Genomic DNA, 21,144 nt, shown 5'->3' with positions numbered 1-21,144 from the left:
CACCTCAGTCATTTCCCACCGGTTCTGGAATCGAACCAGCAACCTTTGGGTTGCCAGTTCAACTCCCTAACCACTAGGCCATGACTGCCCCTGCCATAAAAGTGTGAACTGTCTCATATAATGGTGTCGGTGCAGTCAAGACAATAATGTTGTTGAATATTAAGTGTCCCCAACTAAGCATGACAGAGGCAACAGTGGCAAAAACCCATGTGCTGTTTATGTAAAAAATAAATGGAAAATGTATTTAATATTTGTATATAGAAAATGTATTGTATGTGTTCCATCTAATTCTGTGTTGTGACTTATTGTAGGTTAAATGATTGTAACTTAACAGACAAAAGCTGTTCAGCTCTGGCTGCAGTTCTTGGATCAGATACCAATCTGAAAGAGCTGAACATGAACAATAATAATCTTCAGGATTCAGGAGTGAAGCTGATCTGCACTGGACTGAAGAATATAAAGTGTAAATTGGAGATACTGAGGTAAGTTGAGCCACAGGAGTCACATGACTAGAGTGAGGTGCGATGACTGACAGGATCATCGCACCTCAAAAGCGCGAGAGAACTTTTGTGAAAAATTCAAAGATCTTTTATTTATTTGTTGCAACGTGGGTATACCATATCAATCCTGTCATTGTGCTATTTTATTGTTGTTGTGTTTTTTCATCAAGTTTTTCATACTTTGATGGACTTAAAAAATATACAGCCATTCACTGCTATTATAAAGCTTGGAAGAGCCAGGACATTTTTTTTATATAATTGCGATTGTATTCGTCTGAAAGTAGAAAGTCATATACACCTAGGATGACTTGAGTGTGAGTAAATCATGGACTAATTTTCAAGGGATTATAATATTTAGTGGATATACTATATATATATATATATATATATATATATATATATATTCTACTTCTTATAAATTAACACTTAAATTGTGCTGTTTTGTTTATAGTAATTTATACTTTAGTGATGTAATCATTACTTGCATACCTAGTGTTGAGAATTCAGATGATTCTGTCAGAGCTGGTAAATCTGCCACAGAATGGAGGGCGAGATCTGGTAGAAATAACTTCTCTTAATATTTTATGTGACAGGATTAATGTATTTTAATGCTTTTGAGGGAGCTGTGTATCTTTGATTCTGCTTTCAGCTTTTCAGCTAGTCTCGACTAAACACTTCCTCTAGTTTATGAGTGTTTTACACCACTGTGAAGGTATTTTGGTCCATTTGACCCACTCCTCCTTACAAAGCTGCTTCAGCTCAGTGATATTTGTAGACTTTCCAACATGAGCTGTGTTTCACGTACTTCCACAGCATTTCAATGGAGTTGAAGTCTGGACTTTAATTAGGCCATTCCCAAACTTAAATTTTCAAATTTTCCGACCATTTTCAGGTTACTTGTTGTGGATCATTCAGATCACAGACTTTCAGACCTGTACAGTTGTAAGACTGGATAAACTAGAAGAACTGGAAGAGAGGGCAACTCTCTGAGAAAACAAAGGAAATTAACATTTGATCTCTCTTGCTATATTACCATCCCCATTCGAGACACGATCACACTTCAGGTGATCACCTCCCAATTTACACATCATTCCCTCAACTTCGGTCCCCAGTAAGTCTGGGACGGTGATTAATGCAAATTCCCACTGTGAACTCATGTTTACATTTGAAAAGAGGTTTCTGCCTTGGTCTGAGTGTTTAGGGAGATGCTGAAGAAGGCTTGTGGTGATTTGTAACTCAAATTAGCCCGTGATGCAGAGTGTATGCAGGCACTCCACATCATGTATTTTATAATGTCAGGTTCGCATCTTCTCTCTTTATTCCAGAGCATTTGATGTTTTGTATTTATTACCTTTGAACTGATTATGTAGTTGGCATGATACATTTTTATCTGACATAATAAATTGTTACATTTGATTTTATTCCGACTGACTCTGAAATTGTTTTCCCAAGTAGATTAAACTGATTCATATGTTACCGCAAGTTTTGCGTCAGATTAGTGACGACTAATACTTTGGCGCTAATTCAAGTGTACATGTTTTGCAAAGACGGGAAGTGAATTTCCATTTAGGGCAGCAAAAGTGCTGCTTGACCAACCACAATCTGGGTGTGTCTTACCTCTGTTTTAATTTAATGTTACTTTAGATAAGTGTACGTGGGAAACCAGACAAGTAAAGTTGGTTGACTTATAGCTGTAGTAGTGGCCATACCTCTATTGAAGTAAACGTTACTTTAATTTTTAAAGAGTTATATAGAACAATCAAATGTGTTGTTAAACTATTATATAAATGACCAATAACCAATTGGCAATCTAACTGAAAATGGAGTCAGATATAAAATGGAGTCAGATATAAAATGGAGTCAGATATAAAATGGAGATAAAAGCCTGAATGGAATTAAATTACTTTGCCACGCGGAAAGACAGTAACACTCAGAGACCTTCACCCGTTCTGGCGGAAACCCCAATTTGGACCGATAAACGGGCTTACACAGTTTTAGATAATTGTAATCTGGAAAGTGATGTTGATGTCTAACATATTAAAGATTTCTGTGCCTTTTGTTTGCCTCCATATTCAGTTGTCAGTTTTTGCATCTAAATTTCAATGCATTTGTACAAAGAACAAAATAAAATTCAAGTTTAAGGATTTATATTATTCAGGTTTTACTGATTAATCAGCAGAATTTTTTCCTCTCTGTTCTAGACTCTCTAACTGCAGTGTGACAGAAGAAGGTTATAAAGCTCTGGCTTCAGCTCTGAGATCAAACCCTTCACACCTGATAGAGCTGGATCTCACAGGAAATGATCCTGGACAATCAGGAGTGAAGAAGCTCAGTGATTTACTACAGGATCCAGACTGTCAACTGAAGACACTGAGGTGAGATGGGATCAAATAATAAACTAAATTAGTTATATGGAGGCTAAATATTCATAACAAATATATTATTTTAGCTATACAATTAGCTTGACAATTTGTTGCATCAAAATGATCAAGATCAGATCAGATGCTGCAGGTTCTGTCATGATGATGATAAACGTCAACACAGTTTAGTTGTGATACGAGCTAAAGGTCAAATAGACATTATGGGTCAGTTTATGGGCTGCTATTCTGGAGTATACCTTGATAATTGAAATGCACAATTTTATTTTTGTGCACACTTCTCATAAAAATTCTAGATAACCTTTTAGTGAAATAGTTTTCTGAACACAATAGTTTTCCATCAAGCCCAGATTCACTGCATCTCTCTATAGCAGGTCTATGAGTCTCCAGATGCTCACAAACATGCAGTTTCACAAGCCAGTTTTCTCTGTGCTGACGTTTCTCACTTCTCCTGCTTAAAAGCCAGAAAGATCTTAATTTCACACTCTGTATTTATACTGAAAACCATGATCTAGTGAGCTTTTGCCCTTCTGCTCTGTGAGACGTTTCTGTTCTTATGAGTTTGCATTAGGACTGAGTGTCGCTCTAGTTCCTTTTAAATTTATATTTATTTGTGTATTTAAATGTTCAAAGAAAAATAAAAAATGTATCGCATCAATCTTTTTTGTAATGCAACAGACATTTAGTTGAGAACCGAATTGACTCTTCTGCAGGTTTTTGAGTCCTGCTGCAGAGGAAGCCTGTCAGTATGTGAATAGAGTTGTGGGTAAAAACCCGTTACTCCAGAAAGAGCTGAATCTGAGTGAACATGAACTAGGAGACACACGAGTGAATCAGATCGCTGCTCTTCTGCAGGATAAACACTGTCGACTCAACACACTGACGTGAGTATTGCTCATTTATTTATAATATTACTTTACTTTTAGTTGTAATGTTAGCTGATGATAATATTTCCTCACTTGTTTGAGTCAGAGCAGGTTTTTCCTCAGAGTCACACAGAGCCACAACAATTTAAAGTAATAAAATTAAACAGCAAATTAAAAACACAGAATTAAAATGTGATATCAAGCTTTAAATATTTGGTTAAGACAGACAGTTTGATCATGGGTCAATAATTATTTCAGTTTCTGTAGAGGCAGAACAATGTTTTTTGTGACATCAGAATCAGAAATGTTCATAACTGCTTTCAATTCAATGTTTGTATTTCCCAAAATGTAAAATGTCTAATTTTGGTGCAGCATATTCTGTAACTTGTAAAAATTGAACAAGTGCATTTTAAAAGTCTGTGATCAGTATCTGCCTGTAATAAGATCCACTGAACGCTAGTGATGGGCGCTTTCGAAACACACTTCATGAAGCTACGAAACCTTTACGAATCTTTTGTTTTGAATCAGTGGTTCAGAGTGTGTATCAAACTGCCAAAGTCACATGATTTCAGTAAACGAGGCTTAGTTACATCATAACGGTTTCGAAACGTTTGGAAATGTCAATGGTTCACCACTGGGGGGCGATGATCTCTGTGGACCCATGAATCATGCAGATTTACTGAGATTGAACAAGTGTCTGTGGGATTATTTATACATTTGTAGAGGTTTTAATTAGACATTAGTATAATTCAAAGGAATAATAGTAGTTAATAATTTCTTATTGGCCTGTTTTGTTGAGCCATCCATGAAATAAACAAAACAAGCACTGAAAATTGATAAAAGAGTTAGGGCTGTACTGCCCCAGTCGATTAGTCGATTAATTGGTCGATACGTTCTGGTTCGACCAAAATTCTGATTGGTCGATTTTTTGCCGCGTTCATTTCATCAGTTTTGCTGCGCTGAGGCGCGCTCATTTCATCAGTTGGAAAGCACTAACTGCTAATGGGGGTGTTTTCAGAGTACCCTTGTTTCACTTTAACAGTCTGTCTTCAGAACACCCCCCTTGTTTTCACCTTTTTTGGATTAGCCCAACCCAAGAGAGAGCGATAACTATAGAAGGTTTGATGCTGAATATTATTTATTTAATTGTGAGAGCGTTTAATAGTCAGTCCTCTTCTAACATGTCAACAACAAAGAAATCGACAGTGTGGCAGCATTTTGTTAAAATTGATAACAGGAAAAAGGTCGAATGCAAAGTTTACAAGCAACAGTTTTCCACAGCTCGACGACAAACATGACATATCATCTAAAAGTGGTAAGCTCACTTGTCTGCGTTAGCTTGCCCTGTCTGTTTTGAGTAGGCTATATGAACATATCAGAATTTGCATATTTCAATGTTTTAGTGTGATAACCTTTTTCTTTTTTTCTTTTTTTTGGAGCCTAATGCGCAATTGCGCTGTGCTGTTGGTTGTGTTAGTTTTGAGCCTAGGATGCTTTATTTTTCAGTTATGCACTTTATAATAAAGTGCATAACTGCACTTTCGTGCCTTTTGTGTTTATTAAGAGTAAAAGCTTTAAGTTAATAGTCTATTCGTGTCTCAGCTGTGAAGCTGAGCTCATGTTCAGCCTCGCTCGGTGCGAGGACATGGACGGTGAAATGAGTGTCTGACAGTTATAACTTATTATTATAACATATGACAAAAATCATTGTCTAAATTATGTTGCATATTCCTCAACAGTTCTTGTGATGATATCACTAGTTGACAACATAGTACTGTTTTCGGGAAATCATAGGCTATGATTGCGCAGGTGCACGTGATGCAACGCTGTCAGAGCCGACAGACTCGTGTGTCAGACTCATTTCAGTGCAAAATAATTAGGTCAAAAACGATTTAATATACTGCAAATAGCCTACTAGTTTTTTATGTTTATTTATAATTAATTTAGGCGGACAACAAGGCTACCAAGTACTGCGCACAGTGCGCATCTAATTAATTTAACTTTTTTTTTTCTACCGTCATTTTTAGTCGATTTTAGTCGATTTTTAGTCGAAAATTTCAGGACTTCAGTCGACCAAGATTTTCTTTGGTTGAGTACAGCCCTAAAAAGAGTACATATTATACAGACACTAGATATTTAATCATATTAGATGATTAGTTAATTGCATTTGATAGATTTTACTTTCAATAAAACATTTGTAATGGGTTTGTAGAAGGTGTTTTTATGCAGTTTTTGGCCAGCGTGTGTCGTTTCGAAACTACACGCTTAGACTAACGCTTCAAAACAGTGAAGTATTTTGCGAAGAAATTGGTTTAATTGATTTGAAGCTTTGAAAAGCTTTGTTTCTCCCATCACTACTGAACGCAAGTGCAGCTTTATTCAAATAAACGTGAACAAAACTAAAAAAACAAAGACTTGAGTGAGAAACATGAAGGTCACCAACAGCAGTTACAGGGAACAAAGCCAGACAGAAGACAATGGTAACATGAAGGCAGGGCCGTACGCAGGGTTTTATAAAAACTGAGGTCCCACAATTTATGTTGCTAGGTGGGTTCGGGGGAAATTTAGATTTAGATTAGATCTACACATGTGCAATTTAAAGGTATAGTGGAGGATTTTCTTTTGCCGGGTGGATCATCAAGACTATTGGTCCTCCTAGTTGTCAATCATTCTGGTGATATGTTTACGTAAGGCCGTCGTACGTGCTCGTCCCTAGGTAGTTTTCGCTTTCTGTGCATGAGCACTTTCAGGTGTATATGTGTGGTGAGCTACGGTTTCAACCATTCATTGAAGCTTGCCGTTCTCACCGGGTTTTTTCAAAATTTCTGAGGGTCGCATGAGACAAAGTGTCTACGAATTGTATGACAAGAAGAAAGAAACAAGACCAGATTGTTTTTGGGAGAATATTTCACACGCTGGCGTGCGCTAAAAGCACAGGTTTGGCTTCCCACTGATGCCTCAGTCGCGAAGTTTCTACTCGACAGGTAAAGTTTAGCATGCTATTTGGAGAAATCCATTTAAAATCACTGCTAGTAAAAGTTAATGTAAGCTATGATTAGCGATGCTAGCCCTGGCATAAGTCACGCACCACGTAGACACGGTAAACATCTCAATTTGTCTAAAGTAGCCTTATGACCAAATGGTAAAATGTATTACGCTGAAATGTTCTAAAACCTTGTGTGTTCATTTTTGATAATTCCAATGTGTTCACCATAGTATTTATTACACAAATGCAACAAGCTACTTCTCCATTGCAGATCATGTCTTGAGTCCTCACTCAATCGATCAGTATAATAAGGAAATAAAACACGGAAGGGCATTTGACATTTTGTCTTGCATGAATGTTTTTTAGTTAGTTTATAATTTGCAACATAATAGTGCAAATCTTCTTTTGGAAAGTAGGCTTGTATGAGCCATGCCGACAGCAACTTGTAAACAGAGCATGCATGAGGAGAACTAGGCTCGTGCATGCTCTCTCGTGCACACGTTTAATAGGCGTTCCCTCTCGGGAGCATGTCAAGTGTTGTGCATGTGCATTTTTTCAAAAAGTGGAGAGGGCGGTTCTTTTAAAAAATTCGGGAAAATCCTCCGCTATACTTTTAAGGTGTTTGAAGGGCAAACAAATTGAATATCAATAGCTTTAAAAGCATGTCAGTGGACAGTAGCAGAGGTGGGTAGAGTACCCAAAAACTGTACTCAAGTAAAAGTACAAGTACTTATAGAAATATTTACTCAAAGTAAAAGTAAAAGTAATAATCTTAATAGTTACTTGAGTAAGAGTAAAAAAGTATCCAATGAAAAAACTACTCAAGTAGCGAGTAACTTACTTCGGATCATATAGGCCTCTATTTTATATATATATATATATATATATATATATGAAGACTTCAGATGCAAAAGCCTCTGAGTGCCATCTGAAACTTTCTTCTAAAACAAGCATTTTTATCAAGCTTGTATATTTAAGTTCAGTAATTTCACTTTAATGACAATTAATAGGTACTTTTCATTGCCATTTCAGTGAAATAACTGAACATAAACATACAAACTTGATAAAAAAATGCTCTTTTAGAAGAAAATTTCAGATGGTACTTAGAGGCTTTTGCATCTGAAGTCGTCATATATATATAAAATAATATTATTTAGATTTTTTTTATTTAAATGACTATTATTTTCATAAGTAGATTGGCTCTCTTTGCAACAAAAAACATTATTTCTGCCATCTGTAGCCCGAAAATCATTGCCTGTCCTTTGGTTTGTATAATAGTAACTTATACAACTACATTTGGATTATTAGACAATGTCGAAATAAAGTGAATCTGCAGAGTGTTGCATTCAAAGGCATGTAACTGACACAGAGAAGAGTTAAAACTCTTCACATGTGCTCGCGCTCATGACTGATACTGAACATCTGAACACAAAAAAACAAACACAAGTACATCGACGGATCTTTTTCTGTCTGTTCTCCAAAATATAATCAAATGTATATTTCTGCAAGCATGTTTAAACTGGTTAACTGTGTGTACGGCAGGCAAAGGCATTCGTTTTCAAGTCGAGTTCGTACGCCACTGCGCAACAATACACACAAACTACCGCAGGATGGCGGGTGTTCATAAACTGTGAACAATGGTAGCTTATTTAATGTAGAAATGAATGTATTATGTCCAAAAAACGGGTAATGTCATCCTTTCTAGTAGTGCTATCGTGGCATAATAATCTGTTTGGTTGTAAAATGTATTACCTGAGTTAAATGAAATCGAATGTATCGTCCTGTGGAATCATTCATTCACAGACAGCTTACGAAGATGTTCAACTAATAAAGATCTTCATCGCTGGCAAATATATGATGCATTTGAAGATTTGCTCTCACTTGACTGTACTGTAGGTCCACTGCCACTTCATCTAACGCTCTTGATGTGCTTAAATCTTCCTGTTACGACTCCGAGTCGAGTGTGAATTGCAATCGCTTCAGATGATTCAGTGCGTGCAGTAACTGAACAGAATCAGGAACTGAATCATTCAAACTGATTCGCGAACCGATTTAGACAGATCTACCAACTTGTTTGATGAAGTCTTTGAACAGAATCGACTCAAAAGAGTGATTCATTTGTGAATTGAGCATCGCTCAAGCCCAGAAAAAAAGATACATCGCGCTTGGAATAAACTACGCATTTAACAACACATTGCATAAAGTAACGAGAAGGACGTCGCCCAACGTAACGAAGTAAAAGTACAGTTTTTTCATTAGAAATGTACTCGAGTAAAAGTAATAAGTACCCACATTCAAATCTACTCTTAAAAGTACAATTTTTCCCAAAAAATACTCAAGTAAATGTAACGAAGTAAATGTACTTCATTACTACCCACCTCTGGACAGTAGCATAAATTATTTGTTAAGCAGAAAACAGATTCTTAAACATGAGAATCAGGATAAATGTTGCAATGAATGATCCACACTACAAAAACTGAAATGCAGAAATGTTATGCTTATATTGTTGATAAAACACAATCACTTATTCCAAACAGGAATTAGAAATGATTCAATGATTATTTTGCATAGATGTTGCATTTCAATCAAACGCCAATGCAATCCTTCTGTGTCCAGAGGCATATGAGCAATATGTGTGAGCATCAAAGATCAGTTTCAGCAACGTGTTTCTTTCCTGAATTAATCAATGTTTTTGGACTAATCAGTTCAATTAATTGAACCATTGCTCACTCATAAAGAAGGTCACGTGTCGCCCCCTACTGGCTTAATGATGCAAGTTGCACAAACACAGAAAAGTGGAGTAATACAGTGAAAGTCCCAGTGCTGATACTGGGGAAATATTCAAACACATTCGAGGTATACAAATATATATTAATACAATAATACTATTATGGAAATATATTTAATAGGTGCTTGTGCTGTTAAATTGAGCTTATAGTTTCTTCTTCTCTCAGTCTCCTTATCTTCACCTGTATATCTTCCCTTCCCAAAGCTGAGCTTTGATTGATACAGTCTTTGCAAACTGATTATTTATGTGGGTTGTTTAAAACTTCTATTGTAAAACAGCTGTTTAGTTTCGCTGCTTACATCATCCCTGCTGAAAAAAACAATAGAAACCATTACAGAATTGCTAATGGTTTCCACTACAAAACCATTACAAACCATCAGCCGTTAACCATTAAAACCATTACCAAGTGGAGTCCATTACGTAGTGTGTTTTGGGCCAAATTCCATTAGGATTTATTGGTTTTAAGGGTTTCCATTACAAATTTGTATTGGTCTGTATTTTAATGGTTTCCATTACAGTTTTGTATTGGTTCTGATGGTTTCATTACAAATTTGTATTGGTCTTGAATTGCACATATTTAATGGTTTCCATTACAGTTTTGTATTGGTTCTGATGGTTTCATTACAAATTTGTATTGGTCTTGATTTGCACATATTTAATGGTTTCCATTACAGTTTTGTATTGGCTAAGATTTGTAGGTTTAATGCTTTTAGCTGTTAATAATTAGGACATTAATTATATTTTTAATAAATTAATGTGAATTATAACTACTATTATACACAATTGATATAAACTTCACACCAACTTTTCAATAGCTTACAGCTCAGGTTTTGTTTTGCAAAGAATGAAGAACTTGCACCTGAAATAAAAATTATAGTATTAAGACCTGCTTTTTTTACTCAACCCAGCTGGAAATAAACATCTGACACAAAACATTAATATTACATTTTTATTATTTGATTCACAGTTATTCTTTTACATTGTGTGGCTTCACTGGGGCTGACTGATTAGACCTGCAAAAAGAAGGAGAATTCATTAGGACAATGTACCTCTTAAACCACATTACCAGTACATAAGATTATCCATACATACATTATACATTTAAATATATTCATCCAACATCTTTGGGCATACTTTGATACCCATTTTTCTGTGGGTATCATGACAAAACCAACAACAAAAAAAACATTAATATGCAGAATAAGACCATTTTAGCTAATTTAAAAGTAGAGGTCGACCATTATATTGGTTTTACTGATTAGTTGGCACCAATAGGTAGCAGGCAGGCTTGGCAGAGTTACTTTAAAAATGTATTCTGTTACAGTTACAAATTACTTTTAAAAAAAGTATTCAGTAACAATCCAACTACCACAATATGAAAGTAATGTAATCTGGTTACTTTTGGATTACTTTAAGGTCACATATATAAATAAAGTTAACGTAAAAATGCTTTTATTTATTAAGAATTTGGTCCAGTGTACAATATTTGCAAAATATAAACTATTCAAGAAAATGTCATATAGCTGTAAGTAACTACAGTGCTATGCATAAGTTAAGACACTCATGCTAAAGTTGACTAAAAAAGAGGAATAAAAAAATCATCTTTTGGAAATTGAACTTAATGCCTTAATTAAAAAAAAATAGGAAAAATCCAACCTTTAAGGACACCAATTTTCTTTGTGAATGAATAATGTATCGTAAATAAATAAATGTTCTTCCTTAAAATACAGGGTGCATAAGTCTGGACACCCCTATGTTAAATTCCCATAGAGGCAGGCAGATTTTTATTTTTAAAGGCCAGTTACTTCATGGATCCAGGATACTATGCATCCTGATAAAGTTCCCTTGGCCTTTGGGCCATCCTTAAAAATATTTTGGTTTGCAGTAACAGCAAAAAAAAAAGAAAAAAAGGGACGGTAGGTAGGTCTATATTTTTTTATATATAAAAAAAATAATATAAAAAAGTATATATATTATTATTTTATTTATTTTTTAAATCGGGGTCGGGTCGGGATACATTTTTCACCTATGTCTAGGGGCTGTTTACACCAGGCCACTTCATGCGTTTTCTCAGATCGGATTCCAATCTGATTTATCAAAACGATTCCATTTACACCTGGTTACATAAATGTGTGTTGTTGTTTTTTTGCTGATATAAATCCGATCTTCAATTCCCGCTATATGCAGATTTAATGGAGTGCACGTCACCGAAAGCAACGAGATACATTATTTTATTGATCATTAGCTAAAATTTCTGAATCAAAGCCCGCAATAAGAGAAAGCGGAAACAGCCCTGGTAAGATCATTTCGTTTCTTTACATTTAATGAAGATGATTGTGTGTTAAGCGTCTGCGACTTACTTTCACTTTGATTTGCGATAGTTTGCACGTTGATGCAGCTTCTCATCTGCGGCGAGTGTGTTGCAGTAGCGTCGTCATATATAGCCTATAATACGCTCTCGCATGTTTATTTTTTAATCAACAACATATAAAAATGAAATAATCTTTAGAGTAAAGCCGCAGCCATCATTACCAAGCGCGAACCATTGACAGTGAATGAAACGAAGCGAACTTAGCTTGCAGGCTGTAGTGTGATGCGTTAACCAATGGTGTAAACATAATCATAGATGACGCGCCACAGGTTTTTATTTAAAAGAAAGAACGTAGCTTATGTTTGTATGTAGGTCTAGGCAATTTATATTCACAATACTTAACTAATATTATTTTATTGCATTTGTATTAGTTGTTTTAAGAGTTAAAAAAAATCGGTCGGTCTTAACGCAAGTTTACAACCGGCAAGTTGGTCGGACTAAAAGGGGAAAAAAAATAATAATTGGGTCGGTACTAAATTGACAGGGTCGGTCGGGTTACGGCAAACAAGAATATTTTTAAGGATGGCCGAGTTAAAATAGCCCCACATCATCACATAGCCTTCACCATACCTAGAGATTGACATGGTTTTATTTCAGTTAGCCTAATAGCTGGTTTGATTTGCATTGAGAGATGATCTTATGGAAAGTACTCCATGCCAATCTCTAGTTATGGTGAAGGCTATGTGATGATGTGAAAATGAATATTCGAATGTGGAAAAACGCCCTCGGTAGCAGAGGCGTGGCTGTCTGCTTTGCGAGTGGGCGCGCTGCCTGAGGGGTCAGGGACAGGTAACAGGAAGAAGCGTTAACGTTAAACAGAAACATTACATTAAAGTGTAGGCTACTGTACTGACTGAATAGATATTGCATGAATAAGGTAGGTTAGATACAGCAGTTTCATGCACTGCAGGCTTACACTGGTTTGATTATTTACCGTTTCATGTCAAGGAAAAGTTCCATGTTTACCACAGCACAGCTCGCTCGGAGCGTTCAATGTCGGTTCTATATAGCCTACTGTAAAACTTCAATTAATGTTAATAATATTTGTTTCAATCACTGAATGAAGCCTGCTATATAAGAGTCGCGACCTTAAATTGCTTGCACAAAACTCTTGATCAGCACTCAACATTTGCTTATTGTTGTTGTTCTTTTAAACCGTTATGCGCAGAGAGCGTGACGAGCTCATTCGCGCCGCAAGACCTCCAGACGCGCGTAAACGCGTCTTTACATTGACTTAACATTGAAATCACTCGCGCCAGACGCTCTATTCGCTTGAGGACTCGATGCTCTATTCGCTCTACCTAGCTTGAGGGTGAGGGCGAGAGAGAGAGAGAGAGAGTGCCTGTGAGTGAGCGAGAGTGAGGTCTGCGGTCTTGGCCATTAGTTGATTTACTTGTTTTTGTGTAGGTAATACGTTGTCAAATATGTTTAAACTTAAATAAACTACCTATACAAGTAGTTATGTCTCTTTGTATTAATTTGTCCTGTTATTGACGTAATGCGCGTCATTGACAAAATGCGGAACCAGATGTTACAATAGTTCGACTATAGGCTATTTGGTTTTTTTTTAGAGGGAATAGTCGAATGTCATTTTTGAGAAATTTTGACAGCCCTAATGAGTATTACATGCACACAGTGTTGCCTGGGGCTTGCGCGCTAGTGACCGACAACACAGAAACGAAGAGACAGCTAGCTGCCCTGCTGGAGTTACATCGTATGCCGGTGGAGCTATGTGGCGACATATAATACATCGTTTTATTTAAAAAAAGGAGCTTTACACACAACCTTATCAGAGCTTATGATAATGACCTGTATTGTTATATATTTATGTAGTCTTGATTTGGGTGTGTACAGTGGTTTTACATTTAAAAGGGTTGTAAATCTAGTTCAAGTAGCCTAAATTTTAGCACGCCATAGTCAACTTTTGCTGTAAAAATGCTGTGTGGCTAGTAACTTTGGAAAACCACTAGCCACATTGGCTAGTGAGCAAAAAAGTTAATGTCAAGCCCTGGTTATCAGTATCGATCCTCCTAATATTCCATATGTGTCCCCGTAAAACGGTGTCCTCATAGACCAGGATTCTGTCAAACTTACACAACACACTGAGATTCTCTAGTCAAGTTAAACATCAGGAACATGTTCTTATGATGTCCCCATAAACTGTGTCCTCATAAAACAGGTGTAAGACACACACAACCTGACATAATAAACACCCATATTATGTGATGCATTAAAGCCATGAACATATTGTTTTATCATTCATACCTATCTGTGGTAGTGATATTGCAGTATAGGCCTCTGTGAAGCCAGGATATGTAAAGACTATGCCGTGTTATTTTACAGTTGATTACTCAATTTCTGTACCTAAATTAGACTTACCTGGAATATGAGGCAAAGCTTATTTCACATCTTTGTTACATTTTTTTACCTATGCTTGCAATTTATTATTTTCTATGCAGATGCAAACCCCTACAAAATCACACCAATCATTCTAGAATGATAAATTATTTCCAAATAGCGCTATTTAAGTCATTTGGTGAAATAGTTTTTATTGAGATATTGCATTATATATTGCAGAAAAAATGAAATATTGCAATATCAGTTTTTTTGCAATATCGTGCAGGTCTATTACCGTGGGTCATTTTTAACCTTTAATATTACCTTATAATAATAAAACAAGTAAAATCATCACTGTAAATAACACATAATGTACCTGCTTTATTAAACAGTGTCACTTAAGCATGGAAACACTGAACTCACCTTTATAATGATTGCTGAATCTGCCCTGGAGCTCATCTTTGTCATTCTCCCGAAGTGTAAACTGTATGTCCTCCTCCAGATCTTGATCTTCTCCTTCACTGACTCACTTCAGCCATTATCTCATGTGTCTGCTGTCAAAGAAAAAGACCCTCAATAATCCTGACCATTGCATTTCTTTTGACATATTATTCAACAAGATTAAACTTAAGACATAAACTGTGTTTAAGTGAATACTCTCCAAGCTCCAAGGAATATATCGTAAATTAAATTCGGGAGAACCGACCACAAATGTGCAGCATATATTGTCCTTTTTCATACTCTTACAGAGGATTGCAAAGGGAAAAAAAAGAAAATGATCACGAGGAAAAGAAAGCAGCGACTGAAAAGAGCTCTTGCCATAGATATTCTTGTTATAACATGTCACGTTAAAATACCAAGTATAACGTTATTCTATAGTGGCAGCTATTGTGAAACTCACATTCTTCATCTACTGAGTGTGGATGGCATCAAGGTCTTGTCCTGAAGAATCACAGGGCCAAACGCTAGGGATTATGTCTCATCTGATAACAAGAGCATAGCCATAAGTTTAAGAACTCTAATGATATCTTTACCCCCTGATATTGCATTCGGGATATAAATTCAGACATTTTAAAGGCTAAGAGTATGAGCCACAGCTGGCCAGATATCTGTGAAAAATAACTTGCGTGCCTGAACCACATTTAGCATTTAAAAGTAAAAAGAATTTAAGTATTTATCAGTAAAAAATACATACAAAATAAATACCCCTGAGTTGGACAGTATGGTGTCTGTCTCATTGGCCAACATAATTCAAAACAGACCTAGAGAAATAAAAATAAAATATACCAATGACCATGATATCCTGTTATCATAATAGTTAAATTAATTATTATAACTACGACCATTATAACATTATATTTGTCGCCTATTATTTAGCTGATTATTTAGCCTACAGGCTTCTCAAGGACAGTCTGACCTGGGGTTAATGATTTTAAAATGTGAGACTTCTTTCAAAAGCATAAATCTTACAGACCCCAGACTTTTGAACAGTAGTGCACTGTATGTTTGAGGTGGTTTTGCTTACTAGTCATATGGTTCATAGCCGTGGAGATTTTCTTGGACGGGGGTGCAGCAGGCCTTCAGCATGATGATCTAGATTAGAACATAACATGCAATTTGTCACAGAGCCAACAATATTACATAGGATTTACAATAGAACATTTACAAGCTAGAGCAGAGGTGAAATGCAGAAAAGAGAAAGAAATATATATATATATTTTTGTTGGAAGTAAGCTAATTTATTTAACCTAAAAGAATGCACTGTACTGATTAACAGTACAGTGCATTCTTTTAGGTTAAATAAATTAGCTTACTTCCAATCACCCATTGACAAATTAACGTTTACCAGCAAAACAAAACTATCAAAAATTGTTATCTACACAAAGATGTGGTTACTTAAACCCCCAAATTTTCATAAACAAGAGCTCCAGTCTATAGGCTAGTTAGCCTTAACTTAACGTAAATTAGGCCTAACTTAACGTTACCTCTTCTGAAAACGGTTGAGATGCTAACGGACTTTTTTGAAGACACAAAACCATTTCTATAAAGTAAATATTCAACAGAAGCGTGTCAATTACACGTAATAAAGGTGTCAGGGACGTTTGTATGTATTATTTGTGTGAATTTGTTGACTAAACTCACCTGAAAGCAGTGAAAACAACAGCGAGAGACGCGAGTTTTGCTGTTTGTCAGTTGACGTTTCCCCGTTTCCATCTGCTCTCGCGTGACGCGCTCGCTCCAGTGTTTGAATGTTCACGCGCATTAAAACACTTAAAAGTCACGCAGCACTTAAATAAACATCTAGAATTAAAACATATAACATCATTTAAAATACCATTAATATTAAATCATGAATTTTAAACTCATTGTGTAGGTCTATGACCCATTCATGTGCAAAATGTCAGACCCCAGTTTATATGCCAGGTTTTTTTACAATACTAATAATTGCGTTATATAACAATGGCAAACAAAACAAGAAACATTATTATTATATATATGTGATCTTATATATATATATATATATATATATATATATATATATATATATATATATATATATATATATATATATATATATATATGTGTGTGTGTAAGATGTTCATCAGCTTGGCCAGGCTGACCACCAAATTGTCCAGGCTGGGAAACCAGCTTCATCATACATGCCAGCTGGGAGACCAGATAAAACCAGCTAAGCCAGGCTGGGAGACCAACTAAAGCCAGCTACTTCCATCTTAAACCAGCTAAGACCAGCCAACCAGCTTAAGCAGGTTTTAGCTGGATTTTTCAGCAGGGAGGCCAGGTGTTGATGAGGAAGAGAGCCAAACAGCCAATGTGACGGGTAACGTTACGCTATCGAGCTTATTATCCAGTAGGATTGTTTCGATTATTTTAATAAATTTGATTATTAAAAAATAAAAATAAAAACTTTAGTAGCCTACATACGGCGGAGGTGATCCAGCAAAGTCTGACATACTTATTGAAGAATAACTTTTGATTTTTAATAGACAAATAAATAAATAAAAACCCAGAGAAAAGGAGAAGAATTCTCATCGGATATCAAAATAAAAGTCTTCACACAACATATACCTGTTAAATAAAAGTATTACAGTGAAACAGATGAGACAGTGGTCATAAGTTTCATATTTCTTTGTCATTTTATTTTTTGTAGAGCCTATTTTTAAAAGGTTATTTAAAAACTTTAAGAAAAGCATTTTGAATAGCTTGTAGCAGTGTGCAACATATTGTGTACTGTTGTTAAACAGTAGCCTAGTGTTCAAAGATACATTTCAATATTATAAAATACATTATTTGTGATATATATAACTATGAACCTACGTGAATATGTGTATGAGCAGACCTACACACAACCATACCTTAAACAGAGATGTTGCTTTTAAAGGCATGCAGTGGAACAGAGTCAGACTCCTAGACCATAGGACAGGCAGCACGAAGCAGAACACTCCTGATCCCGTCAGTGATTGAACTACAGCCTGACATGGACACTGCTTTGACTGCCACAGGAACTACCACAAAACCTGGGGCCATGCTCATGATTATGAGCCATGCAGCAAAGCATAAAATAACTGGCTGCCAGTTACATGATTTACTGCAGTTGATAAATAAATTGTTTGGGCAAGAGGTTGTACCTCGATCCAAGTATCTTTTTAACAGAGTGTTTAAAAACAGTTGTGAGAAAGTAGAATTTCAGTTCTACTGTGAAAGGTGTCACTTAAACATAGGAACAGTCCAGGAAATCAGTGACAAACAAATTATATATTAATATCATCAAACCAAAGAAAACACTAAATTTGTTGGAGACTTAATGGTTCATATTGGTGTCCAGTAGATACCAACATGTAACCTATAAGTTGCCAAAGGTGTTCTATTGGTCCTTAATGGTATCCAATAGAAAAAACATGCCACCAATAGAAGAAAGCAAATCACCAATAGAGACCTACTAGTACCATTACAGTTTCCATTAAAACCAATACAGAAAAATAGACAAAATATGCCACCAATAGAAAAAAGTAAATTACCAATAGAGACCCACTAGGACCATTACAGTTTCCATTAAAACCAATACAGTTTCCAATACAACCATTAAAACCATTAGCAATTCTGTAATGGTTTCTATTGTTTTTTTCAGCAGGGATATCTCACACTTTATGAGCATTAACTGAAGCGTGTCGTGAAGCGTTGTGCTGGAATTTGCGCTCGACTCGCAGCTTCTGTGAACATAAAGCCCGCCTACTTTGATTTGATTGGTCATCTCAAACATTTTGACATTGACGAGTGTTGTTAGTCCGCTGAAGCAGCTCAGATGAGGTCGTTTATCGTGGTGATGTGCAATATCATTACAGCACCAAAGTAGAGTTAATATTAGCCAATTATTTCACAACCTTCATTATATTGACCAGAGATGGCAAAAGTACTCACTTCCCGTACTCAAGTAGAAGTACAGATACTTGTGTTAAAAAATACTCTGGTAAAAGTAGTGATTTTACTTCTTTACTCAAGTAAAAGTCTTGGAAATTTACTTAAAGTATAAAAGTAAAAGTTGCCTTGCGAATGACAACCATTTTTTATGCAAAGCTACCAGGACCACACAAATGTTACTAGAGTGCAAGCTGAGAAACTTAAGTGGATTTGGAAAAAAGATACTTTATATGCCATTGCCTACATTTTAAATGGATGTCTGCCAATAGGCCTAAAACATCACATAGCCTATATGATTATTGTGACAGAGACTGGGAATCCAGGTTAATGTAATTCTGACTGAGTAGCAAGATATGAATTCAATTGTGATTCTGTGAGAATTCACAGATCCAGTTTCTCTTTTTTAATCTTCCCCTTAACATTTAAAGGAATCTATTATGTAGGCTATGTAATGATTTTTTCACGAATGAATGCCGCCGAATCTGTCGAGTCGTCTTTGTAGTGATGGGTCAAGTACAACGTATATTCCCATCCAATTGACCGTTCGCAAAGACCCAAACCGTTCCCTTCCGTTCCCTTTAGTTACTGTTGCTATGTCCGACAAGCAACGCCGCTCTCACGCCACACCATGTTCTCACGCAGTGAAAAATACATCGCGGAGCAGAGAGGACACTGACAAGGTGCTGACAGACAGGACAGACCAGGTTATTTTTTATATGAAACAAATTCTCACCTTTCAAATTTAGTAATTTTTTAAAGAAATTTAAACAATAAATACTGTTTTGTGGCTCTTTAATGTGTCGTGACAGATTGCTGTAGAGCCTCAGATAAAGCTGCTCGTGAACCGATCATCTCTTCCTTCTAGTTAATTTATAGCATCAAATAAACATGAATGAACATGAGAAGGCAGTAGCGCGGGAAGGGGGGTGCTACAGTCCCCTGGTCATAGCATCAGCACCCCCTGGTGGGGGGCTGTGGACTAACATAATATTGTACTTAAAAACGTGAAATAAAGTGGGCATCAATGGACAGCGTTAACTAACGCTCTTATTCCTAATGTAGTGAGTGTTCAAGCCACAGAGAAAATGAAATAAAGTTTGAATTTGTCATGCTTTGTTCCGATCAGGCATGTGAGCGGAGATCGAGCGCATTTCTGAATATTCCGCTCCGCTCGCTCATTCCGCTCAGGGTCGCTCGCTCAACCCAGAATGGCAGCTGGTACCAAAACATTTGTGGAATAAGGGCTGCCTCCGACTAAAGTTTTTTTGTAGTCGACTAGTAGTTGTTCAGTTAAGCCATTAGTGGAAAAATCGCCCCTTTATATTAATTTAATTACTTAAATAGGCTATACAGGATAATGAGCGTTTACGTAATATAGCCTTACTCAAGCGCACGACCGCATGCATAAAGCTTGCCACAAAGAACCGGCAAAAGTAATGATAATGAATGTGTCAGAAATAGCAAGGAGACATTTAATTGTTTATTAATAAACTGGTGCTTTCTGTGTCACTGCAAAGATGAAGTTTACGATGCAGACTCACCATGAACGCCAGAGAGAAATCTTCCCGGTCTACTGACATTTGTTAAGACATCTGCTTAAAACATTACCATGCTCATGATAACTTTCATTAACTCTACAATAAGTAAATCCACTTCACCAGCTAATTACTCGTGGACAGCGATGCCATTAGTGCAGCAGATTAGTAAAAAAATCGTTCACTTTGGTATAGAAGCATGAAATTTGGCACAGATACTCTCTAAGGGCCACTATTTTGGAAAAAGGCGTTGGCCACTCAAAAATTCAATATGGCGGCCATTTTTCAAAATGGCTCGGCTCTCCCGCGCTGGCACAACCTGTCAATTCAGGTGCGGCTATCTAACTACATCTATTACTAGCTAATTGATGAGGGGCTGGTAGACAGCATTTGGGACACTAAACTTAGCTATACTATTACTACTAGTCAAGAACTACAGTGTAAGTAAAACTAGATCAGCTGACACTGAACCCCATGCTGAGTTCCACAGCAGTGAAGTCACCAGTGTGCCCTGGTTGTGTAATGACGTTCACTCTATTAAACAAAACCTTCCTTAACACATTAAATTGAGCTCTGACAGAAATGGTGGCCATCTTGAAAATGGTCACCATCTTGAATTTGAGCGGCACACACCTTTTTCCATGATAATGTTCCTTGAAGAATATTTGTACCAAATTTCATGATAGCAACACCATTTGAAAAAAAGATGTAAGAATTCAAGAGAAATGGCGGCCATCTTGAAAACTGGTAGCCATCTTGAATTTTTAAGGGACAAGCACCGTTTTCCAAAAAAACATTCTGAAGAGAGTATTTTCACAAAATGTTATGCCTACATCACTGTTTGAACAATTGACATAATGAGCATTTTACAGAAATAGCGGCCATCTTGAAAAAATGGCCGCCATGTTGAATTTTTCGGTGGCCAACGCCTTTTTCCCAAAAAGTG

General features: G+C 36.3%; 1 protein-coding gene and 2 long non-coding RNA genes across 4 annotated transcripts in view; 2 read left to right on the top strand and 1 right to left on the bottom strand.

The window, feature by feature from the left end:
- Positions 1–21,144, top strand: part of LOC309501907 (uncharacterized protein) — a 427,051-nt gene that overhangs the window by 96,874 nt on the left and 309,033 nt on the right. The gene's annotated exons all lie outside the window — the stretch shown is intronic.
- LOC309502103 lies at positions 5,551–5,859 on the top strand. Its single transcript, XR_014207157.1, has 2 exons — positions 5,551–5,723; positions 5,793–5,859. It is a non-coding gene; the product is annotated as an uncharacterized lncRNA (long non-coding RNA).
- The window catches only part of LOC309502046, a 153,010-nt gene continuing 142,319 nt past the window's right edge, over positions 10,454–21,144 (bottom strand). The window contains exons 2-5 of one of the 2 annotated variants that reach the window (XR_014207088.1): positions 15,422–15,488; positions 15,128–15,209; positions 14,650–14,780; positions 10,454–10,531 (exon numbers count right to left, since the gene is read on the bottom strand). This is a non-coding gene — a long non-coding RNA (uncharacterized lncRNA). The remainder of the gene's footprint in view (positions 10,532–14,649; positions 14,781–15,127; positions 15,210–15,421; positions 15,489–21,144) is intronic. The other variant, XR_014207089.1, reaches the window with a different exon arrangement.

Source organism: Leuciscus leuciscus (assembly GCF_965113295.1).
Source record: "Leuciscus leuciscus genome assembly, chromosome: 6".
NCBI lineage: Eukaryota > Metazoa > Chordata > Actinopteri > Cypriniformes > Leuciscidae > Leuciscus > Leuciscus leuciscus.
The sequence above is the reverse complement of the archived record's forward strand: the minus strand, read 5'-3'. Positions and strand labels throughout refer to the sequence as shown.